Source organism: Notechis scutatus, chromosome 12 (assembly GCF_049901735.1).
Source record: "Notechis scutatus isolate UNSWTSFEM ecotype Mainland chromosome 12, rNotScu1.2, whole genome shotgun sequence".
Taxonomy (NCBI): domain Eukaryota; kingdom Metazoa; phylum Chordata; class Lepidosauria; order Squamata; family Elapidae; genus Notechis; species Notechis scutatus.
The window spans coordinates 5,222,097-5,236,664 of NC_142020.1; the positions used below are offsets into that span (position 1 = coordinate 5,222,097).

Sequence of the window (14,568 nt, forward strand, 5' to 3'; positions counted from 1 at the left end):
TTTGTGAATATGGTGTTTATGTATTCTCCGGCATATTGACAACTCCTCCGGGATAAAATTTCACTTGGGAATAAAAAAAATAACAAAAAAAAAATATTTCCACTGCTTGGAAAAACTTTTACTTCATTTACTTATAGAAGATTGTGTCATGCCCATCTTGGATTCTGATTTGGAGAGGGAGGCCGAGCAGCTGACAGGGAGTGGGAATGTGGCTTCGTTGGCTCTGGAAGAAACTGGGGAAGGGCAAAGTCTGGCTAGGCAGATCAGGGGAGAGGTAGAGCAAGGGAGAGGGAATTCGAGGAAGACCCAGGCCCACCCCCTCTTCATCCTAGGGCACGCAGGGAGGAATGGAGAAGGGAGCAACGTGAGTTGTGTGGCTTACTGGGGAGGAAAGGGCCTTGATTCCCTCCATTAGCTGTAGCTGGAAACACTGTTTAAAAAGGAATTTGCTCACAACAAACTATTGAGAGCAAATTGTGAATTATCTGGTATTGTCGAGGCTTATCTGGGTTCCTGGCATCTTCCCAACTGTGTGTTTGGCTGTGCTTTCAAGTCTACAATTCCTTCTCCTGCCTTGTCAAGTTAATTACTGCAGCATGGTTTGTTCGGATTTTTAGTTATAGTACTTTGTGTTTGGACTGAATTTTCTCAACTTAAAGGCTATTCCTGAGAGAGTTTTTCTCCAGCCAAAAGTAACCTGGACATTGGGGGCAAAGTTGGAGATAATTTAAGGGACTCTTCTTGCTTATTTAACTGTGTTGCCTTTGTGTCATGCCCTGGGTCATCACAGATTGGGGCTGGGGAATGTAGAACTAAAAAAAAAAATAGCAATCCAATGTGACAAATGCTTGCTTCATAAGGCTCCAGTTAATACACTTTTATACATACTCAAAACATCTGTCACTGCCAGACAGATAAGATATCCATATCAAAAAAGTAAAATCACAATAGTTAAAAATCCTTGTTATGGCAGATTTTTTTTTTTTCAAATGCTGGATCTCAATTATTTTTTAAAAATCTGCATTTTCAGTTTGTCCACAACTATTGTTATCCATTATAAATATACCATACTTCAAATATTCACAATTTGTATCTTTGTTTTAAAATTTGCTGTCCCTTATTATGGTATTTAAAATGAACAGCAATACACTAAGGGAAGCATTAGAGCAGGGGTCTCCAAACTCAGCAACTTTATGATTTGTGGATGTCAACTCCCAGAATTCCTCAGCTAGTCATGCTGGCTGGGCAATTCTGGGAGTTGAAGGCCACAAGTCTTAATGTTGCCCAGTTTGGAGACTCCTGCGTTAGAAAAATGGGGTTATTTTTTCTATCCAATAAATTTAAAAATAGTTTACCTTGTGAAGGTGAATGGAATGGAATGGAATGGAATGGAATAGAATGAAGAATGGAATGGAATGGAATGGAATGGAATGGAATGGAATGGAATAGAATAGAATAGAATAGAATAGAATAGAATAGAATAGAATAGAATAGAATAGAATAGAATAGAATAGAATAGAATAGAATGAAGAATGGAATGTAATGGAATGGAGTAGAGTAGAGTAGAGTAGAGTAGGAGAGTAGAGTAGAGTAGAGTAGAATAGAATAGAGTAGAGTAGAATAGAATAGAATAGTAGAGTAGAGTAGAGAATAGAGTAGAACAGGAGAATGGAATGGAATGGAATGGAAGGAGGAGTAGGTAGGGAGGGAGTAGGGAGTGGAGTGGAGGTGGAGTGGAGTGGAGGGAGTGGAATGGAATGGAATGGAATGGAATGGAATAGAATAGAATAGAATAGAATAGAATAGAATAGAATAGAATAGAATAAACAGAGTTGGAAGGTACCTTAGAGGTCTTCTAGTCCTACACCCTGCTCAAGCAGGAAACTCTATAGTGTTTCAGACAAATGGTTGTCCAATCTCTTCTTAAAAAGAAGAGATTCAAACAGATCACCAAGTCTATTTGGACTGAATTTCTGATCAGAATCCAGTCTAATTTGTTTTGGCCCAGTTTGGACCACTAAAACTCAGGAATGTGCACAAAGGTAATGCAACGAATGTCAGGCAAATGTATTCAAAGTTCTTCTTCAAGGAATTATTGGGCTGCTTTCAAATATGTCTGAATTTGATTTGAATCAATTTGAAGGACCGAATGTTTCATACACGTTTAATGCATATCCACCCATCCACCCATCCTACAAGACAAAAATTATCCAGAAATTTCCTGCAGTTGTAAATATATCTGGATTGAACTCCAACATCTCCTGAGGTGTTTTAATGCACAGATTTTTCTCATTGAAAAAGAAGAATTGGATCCTTCAAATGTAAAGTAAATGCATACAGATGCAGCTTTCATGATCTCGGTCAATTTATATTCTACACAGGAAAAAGTAAAACAGTTAACCTTCCACTCTTAAAAAAAAAAAACCATTTATGTGTAATAAACCAGATGTTCCACTTAGATCTCTGTAAGTTTATCAAGGTGATGGATAATTTGAAACACAAATCGTGTTCTCTTTCCACTGCTCCAACATGTATGGGGTTGATTTAAAGTTGTCAGAGCATGGCTACTTAAGAACAGGTTGCAATTCAAAATATTTTTTGTCAGTAATATTGTTGGTTTCTGGGGACTTTTTTGGCTTGCCACCTTTCAAAATGATCTCATCTTTGTTGTGTTGTTTTCATTTTGCTTGTAAGCTAAAATCCCAGGGCAATGTAGTTTATTGTTTTAATATCTCTTTGACACACAGCAAAAGTATCCCACTGCGGCTACTTATCTGCCATATGTATTTTTGTGAAAGAAATATCAATACGAGCATAATGCTTGGAAGAAAACACCCCGGAAGGCTACAAATGCTGAGCGGTAGCTGGATTGCACTTTTAGAAAAGAAGTAGCTCAAGCCATATTACATTTATTTAAAAATGGGGGAGAGAAACAGAGGAGAGAAAGAGAGGGAGAGACAGAAAGAGAGGGAGGAGGAGGGGAGAGGAAGAGGGAGGGAGAAAGAAGGAGGGAGAAGGAGGGAGAGAGAAAGGGAGAGAGGGAAAGGGAGAGAGAGGGGAGAGGAAGAGAGGGGGAAGGAAAAGGAGGGAGAGAAGGGGAGAGAGAGAAAAAGGGAGAGAGGGGAAGGGACGGAGAGGGAAGAGGAGAGAGGGGAGAGAGGAAGGGATAGAAGCAGAGGTAGAGGGAGGAGGAGAGAGGGGGAGGGAGGGAAGGAGATGGAGACGGAGGGAAGGAGGGAGAGAGACAGAGAGAGAGAGAAAGAAAGAGAAAGAGAGAGAGAGCAAAATCCAAAAAGTGAAAAGAAAAGAACCAGTACAGGTAGTCCTCAACTTACAACATTCTCATACATGCTGTTAAGAATGTCCAGGAAACGGGTATGACTCCTCCTACTGACGTCATAGAACTGGGTCTGCCACTATAAAACCAATCATCCTTAGCTGCTCGCCAACTTTTTGACTTAGCTCTTGACTTAGAGCTTAGTCTCTGGAAGATAGTCTGAGCTTCACCCAAGTTTAAAAGAGTTTACTTGATATTTGATAAGGGTTTCTTTCCCTCATTGTTTCTGCTGCTCCCAGGGCTCTGGCTGAGAAAAGGCTTCAGGAGGGCGGGGACCTGCTCTCCGGCAGCGTCGAGGCTTCGGCGCTGCCTCGTTGGAAGGCTGCCGCTACAGGAAGAGTTCTAATGAGCCTCCCACGCAGCCCGAGGCGCTGCTGCACTGCCGGTCTTCACTCCGGGGATCGAATTTTACCGCTTTACAGCTGTTCAGGCTAGCCTCAGACGGCCCCTCCAGGCCACAGTGATTCTCTGTTCACAAAACCAGTGATTCACACTGAGATTCTCCCTTCTCCCACCATATTCCTGGATCTGGTTAGGGAACAGGGTATCTCCCCAGGGGCGGGACCACGGCCTTCATCGCATGATAGGCGGTTTTACTATGTGGGACCGGCCCTGGACAATGCCCTCGTTGTCCCTACGGTAGATGCTCCGATGGTGGCCTCTTTCTCCTCATCAGGCAAACCCACTGAGCCTGAGGATGTGCTTAAGGCAGAGGATAGGAGGTCTGAACAAACCCTCAGATGCACCCCGCAGGCTGCAGCATGGGCTATCAGGGCATCTATGGCTGCCTCATTTTTTACGAGGTCCTCATTGCGATGGCTCCATCAGCTTCAAGAAAGACTCCTGGCCACTGATTCCAGGGCTCACCAGGATATTAACAAAATAATTGCGGCTGCAGAATTTATGGCTGATGTGACCTTGGACTCAGCCAAATTTGCCTCCAGGGCTATGGCTTCCTCTGTGGCGGCCAGGCGACTCCTTTGGGTACGGAACTGGCAGTCGGATGCGAGGCGCAAATGGAAGTTGGCATCGGCCCCCTGCTCGGGGGATAAGCTGTACGGGGAGGCTCTGGAGCCTTACTTGGTCAAAACCAAGGACAAGAGAAAAGTTCTCTCTACGGCAGGGAAGAGGTCGGAATATCGTCCCAGTCCGTACTATCAACCAGCCATATTCAGATCTGAATCCGCACTGCGATTCTCTAGAGACCAGAGATCATTCCCTCAACACCAAGACCAACATCCTGAAGCTTCAGGCAGGCAACAACAGGCCTCAGGTAAATGGCCCTTTCGAGGGGGAGGAGGTCGTTCATTGCATCGCTTAAAGTAAAGAGGCAGTTGACCCTCCCATCGGACGCCATTTGGCTTTTTTTGCCTCTCGATAGGAGGAGTCAACTTCAGACACCTGGGTACTGGAAACAATATGGTTTTCACCTGCGGCTTGAGTTTATATCTCCACCCCCACGATTTTTTGTTCGATGCCCTATGTCGAGGGACAGATCTCAATTGGACCTCGTGGAGTTGGCCATTCAACACCTGGTCGAAATTAGGGCCAATGAGCCAGTTCGGAGGGAACAGTGAGGACTGGGTTTCTACTCTTGACTCTTCATCATCCCGAAGGCTTTGGGGAGGATTGAGGGCCATCCTCGACCTAAAATGGCTAAACAGGCTTATTCCGTACAGGCGCTTCCATTTTAGAGAGTGTACGAGAGGGCGACCTCCTTTCCTCCATTGATCTCATGGAGGCTTACCTCCATATACCTATTTGGCCTCCTCACCACCAGTTTCTCCATTTCTGTTACCAGAATGTCCACTTCCAGTACTGGGCCCTTCCATTTGGTCTTTCATCGGCGCCCAGGGTTTTCACAAAGGCGCTGGCGGCATTACTGAGGGCTATTCCAGTGAGGGTCCAGTGCTATCTGGATGATATCCTGATTCAGTCGCAGTCCATTGGTTCGGCCCATTGAGATCTTCGCATCACAGTACAGTGCCTGCGAGACCACGGCTTCTCGATCAACCTTAAGAAAAGCCACCTCTCCCCTACAACCAGGCTGCAGCATCTCAGGGCGATCATCGATACTTCCTGCTGCCAAGTTTTCCTCTCCCCAGAATGCGGGGAGATCCTCAACGCCCTTACTATCCAGATAAGAAGACAATGCACCATTCCACTGTCTCTCCTGTCTCAGCTCCTGGGGAAGATGATCTCCTACATTGGCATTGTCCCATGGGCCCACCTTCATGCATGAGCGCTTCAGTGGTTCCTGCTGCCATTCCAAAGGGCAGGCACCAGCCATTCATCAATCAGAGTGCAGGTTCCACCTCAGGGTTCTTCGTTCCTTCAGGTGGTGGCAGTCCCAGGCAGTAGGATGGGGCCTTCCCTTCAGAGAACCAAACAGGGTCCTGCTCACCATGGATGCCAGCCTCCAGGGATGGGGAGACCATCTAGAAGGCGAGATAGCTCAAGGCAGCTGGTCCCAGGGAGACAGGACTTGCCCCATCAATTGGCTCAAACTCAGAGCCATTTTCTTGGCCCTGAAGCATTTTTGACACAGAGTGACAGGTTGCCACATCCTAGTCATGACAGACAATGTGGCCGCAAAGGCTCATGTCAACAGACGGGGGGGACAAGGTCCAGAGCTCTCATGAGGGAGGCCGAACACTTGGGGAGATGGGCAGAGAACCATCTGCTTTCCCTCAAGGTACATCACATATTAGGTCAACAATGTCCAGGCCAACTGGTTGAGTCAGTCCTGGGTCGACCATTCGGAATGGAACCTCCACCCTTCACTGTTTCTGACATTGTCCCACAGGTTTGGCTCCCCGGCAGTGGACCTATTCACCACTCCACTCAATGCTCAGGTAAGCAGATTCTTCACCAGGTTTCCGACCAAGGGAGCGGAGGGGACCAACACGCTTCAGAGTTGTTGGCCTCCAGGTCTCCTTTATACCTTTTCCCCTCTTCCGGTCATTCCAGCTGTAATCTGGAAGTTGTTGGAGGAACAGGCGGAGCTGATTGTCCTGCCCCCCCCCCAGCCCAGGATACCCTGGTTTGCAGATCTGGTGAATCTGTCTGTGGCCTGGCTGTGGAGGATCCCGGATGACAGGATCTCCCTGCATCAGGGGCCTTGATCCACTCGGATCCTCAGTGGTTCTGGCTAACTGCTTGGCGCTTGAGCGGCAGACCTTGAAGGAGGCCAAATTTTCTGATAGGGTGATTGACATCATTCAGGCCTCCTGGAAGCCTTCCACCTTGCGCATCTACGATGCTACCTGGCAGGTCTTCTGCTCATGGGCGGCCAAGTCTGCTGTTGTGCCTTCCTTGGCGTCCATTGCGGAGGTGTTAAGTTTCCTCCAGGATGGCCTTGATAAGGGTCTCGCCCCCAATACTCTTCGCCACCAAGTGGCAGCTCTGTCCTCTGTTTTGGCCTGGGAGGGTTTTGACTCCTTATCTCATCATCTGTCGGTATGCAGGTTTCTAAGGGGGGAACTAACCTTCATCCTCCTGTGGTTCACAAATTTCTCCTGTGGGATCTCCCTTCAGTTCTACAGGCCCTTACCTTCCCTTTGAACCCCTTAAGTCGGTTTCTCTTCAAATGATGACTTTTAAGGTGACATTTTTGGTGGCCATCACTTCGCCCAGGAGGGTGTCGGAGTTAGCAGCTTTTTCCATTAGGCAAGATCTTTGTGTGTTCCACAAGAACAGGATGGTATTGAGATTAGATCCCATGTTTGTTCCTAAGGTGAATTCCTGTTTCACTGGGTGCAAGAGGCGGTGTTGCCTAATTTTTGCCCCAACCCACAACATGAGTTGGAGCATAGGTGGCACAGGCTGGATGTAAGGCGGGCCCTCAAGATTTATATCAAGAGGACAGTGGAATTTCAATGATCAGAGGCCATGTTTGTGTCCTTTCATCCCACCTCCTTGGGTACCAAGGTGGCTCCCTCAATGATTGGGAGGTAGATTCGGTCTTCCATCGCCAAGGTCTATCAAGCTTTGTCCCTGCCAGTGCCTACGAACATCACGGCCCACTCCACTAGAAGCGCAGCTACTTCGGCTGCCTGGTCTACACAGGCTTCGCTGGAGGAGATTTGCAGTGCAGCTATCTGGGCGTCGCCATCGCCATTCATACGTCATTATAGGTTGGATTCCTTTGCTTTGGCGGACATCTCCTTCAGATGGAGGGTGCTTCAGCAGGTGGTTCAACAGTCGGAGGGATCTGCCCAGACGTTGACCCTCCCATGGACATGCGAGCTTTGGTATGTCCCATTTCCTGGACACTCTTAGCAGCGTGTATGAGAATGGGCATTGGTAGAATTACCTGAGAATGCCCTTTCTATATATGCTGCAAGAGTGTCCAGCCCTGCCCTAGTTCGTCTGGGGGTGGTGGTTGTTTGGTTCTAATTCGTTTGTTTATCTTCCAGAGACACGTTATGTCTGTCAAGAATCTTCGCCTAAAAGATGGCGAGCAGCTGATTGGTTGTATAGTGGCAGACCCAGTTCTATGACGTCAGTAGGAGGAGTCATACCCATTTCCTGGACACTCTTGCAGCATATATAGAAAGGGCGTTCTCAGGTAATTCCGCCAATGCCCAGTTTGTTTAGGGACCATTTGACATTATGTGACATATGACAATTTTTCACAGTTACAACCATAGGGATACACAGCATCCCATGGTCACGTGACCAAAATTCTGAGACTCGGCAACTGCCATTTATACCAATTGAAATGGGTAAAATGAGGACCCACAATGGTTGGGGGCAAAAGGCTGACTCTGTAAAACCGCTTAGAGAGGGCTGTAAAGCACTGTGAAGTATTATATGTCTAAGTACTACTGGTCTTGCTCTTCCTTTTCTCCTTCCTTCTTCCTTCCTTTAAGTTTAGCAACCCGAGACCTTCCACAAAGTGAACTAAAATCTGTTGAAACTTCCTTTGAACCTTCAACATAATATGTTTCTCCACATGCATTAAAATATTCTCCGTTGTGTTGATGTTAAGGTTAATACAGTAGAAGGAAATCTTAAAACTGACAAAAATCATATCAAGAGACAATCATATACACGGAGGAGAAAGAAGTGCATTCTACTTATTTCATTGCATGTAAGGCTAGAAATAGCAATAACAAGCATAAAAGAAGTAAATCCAATCCAGTTTAGTAAAGGTACGTAGGCAACGTTAGAAAGGTTAAGTTCAGTGGCAGCTGGCTGGAAGACGGCAGGTTGGAGTGAGAGGTGGCAAGTTTCCTTTCTACTCAGATAATGAACCCGAAAGGAGCTTAATTTAATAACACTGTACAGATGTGCTAAATTTTGACAGCATCACTCCAATGTGAGTAATGCTCCAGTACTCTCATAAAACCCTTCCTTCCTTCCTTCCTTCCCTCCCTCCCTCCTTCCTTCCTCCCTAATAAAAAGTTCTTCCTTCCTGTCTCCCTAACAAAACAATTTCCTTCCTTCTTTCCTTCCTCCTTCTCTCCCTCCCTTCCTTCCCTCCCTTCCTTCTTCAAAACAAGTTCCTTCCCTCCTGTCTCTCTGTCAAAACAAATTCATCCCTCCTTCCCTTACTTCCTCCCTCCATCCTCCCTTCCTTTGTCTCTCCATCAAAACAACTTCCTTCCTTCTTCCTTCTTTCCTTCCTTCCTGTTGAAACCCATGTGGAATTTTAGACTGCCACAAATGTAGTTAAGTAATAATGCCAATTGTAATAGGAGCCCTGGATTGGGCCCCACAAACTTTATGTGGCATATGTGTTAAAAGTGCTAATTATCTAATGTTTCACTCTATTTATTTTAAGGCTAAACAACAAAGAACCCCAAAGTCCAAGAGTGGGCCCATCCAATGAGTGAGAGTAGCCTTAGTGGGTGAGAAGGAAGGGGGGTTGGTGACCAAATGAATATTGCTAATTAAAACTGATGAAATAGAATAGCATTTGAAGGACACAATGGGCTGTAAACTTACTTCCTATTAATTGACTCAGTATAATGACATATCAAAATGAATAGCTAGTGATCTGGAAATTCATTTAGACCATTAGTTTAATTACAGAAACTGATGGAAGTTTTCTCAGACAATTATGTGAAAGGACTAGAGCAGCATGGGGCAGATCTGGAAGCTTTCACACCACCCCTGTCTTTTATTTCTTCTTTCTCTAATTTTCTCCTCCCTTTTTCTTTTTTGGTCCTGTCTGTTGTGGTTAGCCAGCAGCAGGTGCGGACAGCAGAGGAGAGCAAGGGCTCAGATGAGGGTCCAGGACCACTGGGGAGTGGATTGTTGCCTTCAGAGATTGTGGGGCTGGCAACAGCGATGAGGAGGTTCCCGAGGAGCCTGTGCCACGTGCGAATGCACAGGGTTGATCATAAGAGAGAGCCGTTACAGCAGCATGGGCGACTTGGGAGTAAGGCTGCAAGGTAATGGACCCTCCCTCGAGGGGATAAAAGCCAGGTTTGAAGAAGCGTTCTTTGCAGAAGGCAAAGATGCTCTGAAACTCAGCCTCGTGGATATTTAGTATTTGAAAACTCTTGTAAACTATTTCTTATCTATGGGCTTTTGACAAGCCTTGAAAAACAACTTGGCAAGGGTCTTTCTTGTCGGAGCTAATTAGTTGGAAGCAGCCTTTTATCTGTGGAGAAACAGAATTTGTGGATGAAATCTTAAAAGGTAGGGGCTGCTGCCTTTGTCTTGTGTTTGCTCTCTTGGAACCAGGTTGGGTCAAGAACACCGTCTGTAGATTTTGAGATAGAGAAGGGCTATTAATGACAGATCCATTGAGAGAACCTAGGACACATTCATAAGCTGTCCGTAGCACGGTTGGAAATAATGACTTCATAAAGAGAAAATGAGTCACCATTTCAAATTTCCCATAATTCTTCGGGAACGATGCTATTTTAAGTGCTCCAAGGCATTATACAAAGTAGAGGTTGTTGCCCCAGAATTGAAGGGCAGCGTCCTTCCGGGCATTGGGCTGCGGGGGATTCGCGGGGATTCGGGAGCGCCTCTTGCTAAGATTCTGTGCAGTTCGGCAAACCCCCAAATCCCACTCCTGGTTGGCCCTGCCCATCCCACCCCTCCTCCCAGGAGCCCCCACATGGCCTGTTTTGAATGCAGGGTGTGCACGGAGGCTCGGGAAGGGAAAAATGGGCCTCCCAGATTTTCAGGAAGGCCAGAAATGGGTCCATTTATGGCTTCCAAAGAGCCTCTGGAGCCTGGGGGTGCCATTTTCACCTTCCTGGAAGCTCAAGGAAAGCCTCCGGAGCCCAGGGAGGGCAAAAAGCCCCCCCCCCATGGTGCAGGAGGCTGACTAGGCCATGCCCACCAAGGCCACGCCCATGCAGCAACTGGGCAGAGAACCCATTGCTAAAATTTTTGAAAGCCACCCTTGGAGCCATGCTATATGAGGAGGTACCCTGAGGTGCTTCTGTCTTTGAATATGTATCCACTTAGGTTTCCGCGCCTGAGTCTCATTTATTCAAAGATCTCCCCTCTACAATATTATGCAATGATTGTTGAGTTTTCAAGCTAGCTACTTCCTTGCCTGGTGAGGACTTCTTCCTCTGTCTCTTGTTCAAAGACATCCTCACCTTACTATCTCTCAATCGTCTCCTTGTTTAGATTGTTGTATCACGTGTGGGTAATTAATTAGATTCATCATCCAAAACTGATGGAAAAACATGGTAGCGTAGTGCTTAGAATGCAGTATTGCAGGCTGATGCTGCCCACAGCCTGGAGATGACCAGCTCAAGGTTGACTCAGCCTTCCAAGGTTGGTAAAATGAGGATCCAGATTGTTGGGGGCAATGGACTGATTCTGTAATCCCGTAGAGAAAGTGTAAAGCACTATGAAGCGGAAGACCAAGTGCTATTGCTAAACTTAATAATTCAAGAAACTAAGGATTATTAAGGTAGCGTCTAAGAATATAGGCCCTTCCAAGCAGGGTGAGTTTTTTGTAAACTTAGGAAGTCCAACAATTGCAATATTTCCAGATACCACCACAATTTGTCAAAACGATGCTGAAATCCATCTTCCCTGATGTTAAAGACACAACTTTTCCACTTTTTTTCACTCAACTTTACAACGGCACATCTGGAATCCCACTCCTATCTACCTCCCTGATCTGAAAAAAAGAAGTCTGTTTGGGCTAAGATAAAATCCAAATTTGATTTGATTATCATGTAAATCAAGTGTATATTAAATTAAATTAATAAAAGTCATGTGACCCTCATTATAGGTTTCGGTATAGCCCAAAGGGATCCAATCACAAGATATTTCTTTTTCCATAGGTGTTCATCTTTGACCTGCAAGCCCTGGTATTTTTATATTTTTCTCTAATCGTTTTACTTCAATTTTAGCAACACGCAATATAGAAACATTGATGAACTATCCATCCTAACATGCTTTGTTATGAACAAGATGCCTGTCTGTTTGGATGTTTAATAAAATATTTTTATTTTGTCTACCATGACTTCGTACCCCTATCAAGGATACTGGCTTTCAAGAAGTTGGACTTTTTATTTCAGATATTAAAATTGACTGCAGGATTTGGTTATGGCTAGTCTAAAGAAAAGAAGAGCTAGGGGTGACGCAATAGCAGTATTCCAATATTTGATGGGCTGTCACAAAGAAGAGGAGGTCAAATTATTCTCTAAAGCACCAGAGGGCAGGACAAGAAAGAATGGTTAGAAACTAATCAAGGAGAGAAGCAACCAGAAATTAAGGAGAAACTTCCTAACAGTGAGGACAATTAACCAGTGGAACAGCTTTGCCTTCAGAAAATGTGGGTGCTTCATTATTGAAGATTTTTAAGAAGAGACTGGATAGCTACTTGTCTGAAATAGTATAGGTCAGCGGTGGCTAACCTTTTTGGGCTCCTGTGCCAAAAATTGCACGCACACCATCGCGCACGCACTCGCGTGCCAGCACCCAGCACCCAGAATGAAATGTGCACACCTCCTCCCATGCCCCCTGCGCATGCACACACAATTCCCCTCCCGCCACCCTCTTACCTGCACTGCGCCTCACAGCTGATTTTTCGCCTGGTTTGAAGCCTTTTCGGCCTCCCAGAGGTTTGGAAAAAGCCTCTGCAAGGCTTTTCAGGACGAATTATAGGCCTATTTCATCACTTCCGGTATTACAAGAAGTGACAAAATGGGCCTATAATTCGTCCTGAAAAGTCTTGCAGAGGCTTTTTCCAAGCCTCTGGGAGGCTGAAAAAGGCCACAAGCCAACCGAAAAAAGAAGAATCAGCTGTGAGGTGTGCACATGCACAGTGAGGTAACTTTGCCTGCAGCTCGCGTGCCAGCACAATTGGCTCTGCATGCCACTTGCGGCACGCGTGCCATAGGTTTGCCATCACAGGTATAGGTTCTCCTGCTTCAACAGGGAGCTGGACTAGAAGACCTCCAAGGTCCCTTCCAGCTCCTATTGTATTCTAATTCTAATCAGTGATAATCCAGCAGATTCTGTACTGTATACCTTGACCAATGGTCATTTTCTGAGAAACTTGTTGGGGAAAAAGAAACAAGTACTGCAGATGAAGGAAAGGGCAAAAATGTCCACACGGAGGTCACAACTGCAATGCATGTGAGAAAAGGCCACTATTATTTTTTATTTTTTTATTTATCTCTCCTTCCTGCAGACCCACCTTGAAATGAAAACAAAGAGCTTCAGAGCAGAACCAGAAGGGAGAAAAAGCACTAACATATTGAGAAATGGCTTTTATAGGAAACTTGGTGGTAGAGTATCTCTTTGATAAAATATCTTTTAAACACGCATGAACTGACACAAGGCACAAATCAAGGACTATCTGACTGGACTTTGGAAATTGAAATTTTCAATGGCCTCCTTCTTACTTCATAATTCTGTCTGCATCAAGAAGTAGTCTCTTCCTGTGATGGATTCTACCTATGAGAGGGGAGCTTGTATGAGTCACATGAAGAGATTGAGGATAGCCACTCCCTTGAATCTCCCAGGGTATATTCATTAGGGTAGAGAATAGTAACAATTTACTCTGGTAAGATTCTGTCTATTGGGTGTAAGCAAATAAAGAACTGAGCTTTGGCTGGGTTGTTCTATGTTGTTCTTGGGCTGGACTAGACACTTCTCCAAGCTCTGGTTGTTTTAGCTAGCAGTTTTTGATTTTACCAATTTTGTTTCATTAGGAATGGGTTGATTGATTAATTTTGAACAGGCTTTGGACATGGGAAGCATATCAACACATTTCATTAAATAAATGAATAATTAGGTGTCCTGGATTGATTATTATTTAATTTGAAAGGTGGTCTCTAAGGCAGAACACTCTTAAACTTTGCCATTGACATTTGGTACAATGATTCATATAAGTAGCATAAGACATAACATCTTTTCATTGTAGTGATGTATCTTAATCACAACACTTCCTATATGATAGCATAACTGTTTCATTTTTATCAGCATCTTCATAACCATACCACAGTCTGTCAAAATGATGCATCTTCCCTGTCCTTAAATGCACAACTTTTCCACTTTTTTTCAGTCAATGTTTTCATTTTTCTCCCATTGTACTTTAAATGGCACACCTGGAATCCCAGCTCCATCTCCCCACCCCCGTATTTGATCTGAAACAAAGAGGACTGTGATCGTGGCGAATATCTGCAGCTCGGGTGGAGGATATGGGTGGAAGTTCATTGTCTAAACTTGTGGGTTGATTTCCAAACTTTTCATTACCAGGCTGGGTAACATCTGGTGCTGCCTGGCCTGGTAATGAAATATCCCCCAAACCAACTCACAAGCTCAGAGAACAAACCTCCACTCTTACAAAGAGATCTGTTTGGGTTAAAATAAAATCCAGTTTGCATTTAATTGCCAGGTAAATTAAAGGAACATTAAATTGAATTAATAAAAGTGATACGGCCCTCTTTATACATTCAAAAGTTTTGTGACAATGTGACATTGAACCTGTCATTCGAGAGGCATCTTAGAGAGGCCTTAAGAATATTCATGCCTGCCTTTCAGAGGCTTCCAGCCAGTTCTTTTTCTTGACTCTCCTTTTCGGAACCCTGGGCCAGGGCTTATGTGGTGGACTCTGGTGCTAAGTTGCAGGACAGAGGAACTCATTCTCAAGTCAATAATAGACAAATCAGTCCTTGTTACGTTAAGGTTTTAGAAAAGAAGGGGTCCTTTCTAAAATCTTAACAGGATTTATCTCATAGTTATGCAGAGTGTGCTTTAGTCTGGCAAGATGGACCAACAGCAATGAAGAAACT

General features: G+C 44.9%; 1 protein-coding gene across 11 annotated transcripts in view; it reads right to left on the reverse strand.

Annotated features, from left to right (window-relative positions):
* The window catches only part of RBFOX1 (RNA binding fox-1 homolog 1), a 1,983,080-nt gene that overhangs the window by 105,672 nt on the left and 1,862,840 nt on the right, over positions 1-14,568 (reverse strand). The gene's annotated exons all lie outside the window — the stretch shown is intronic.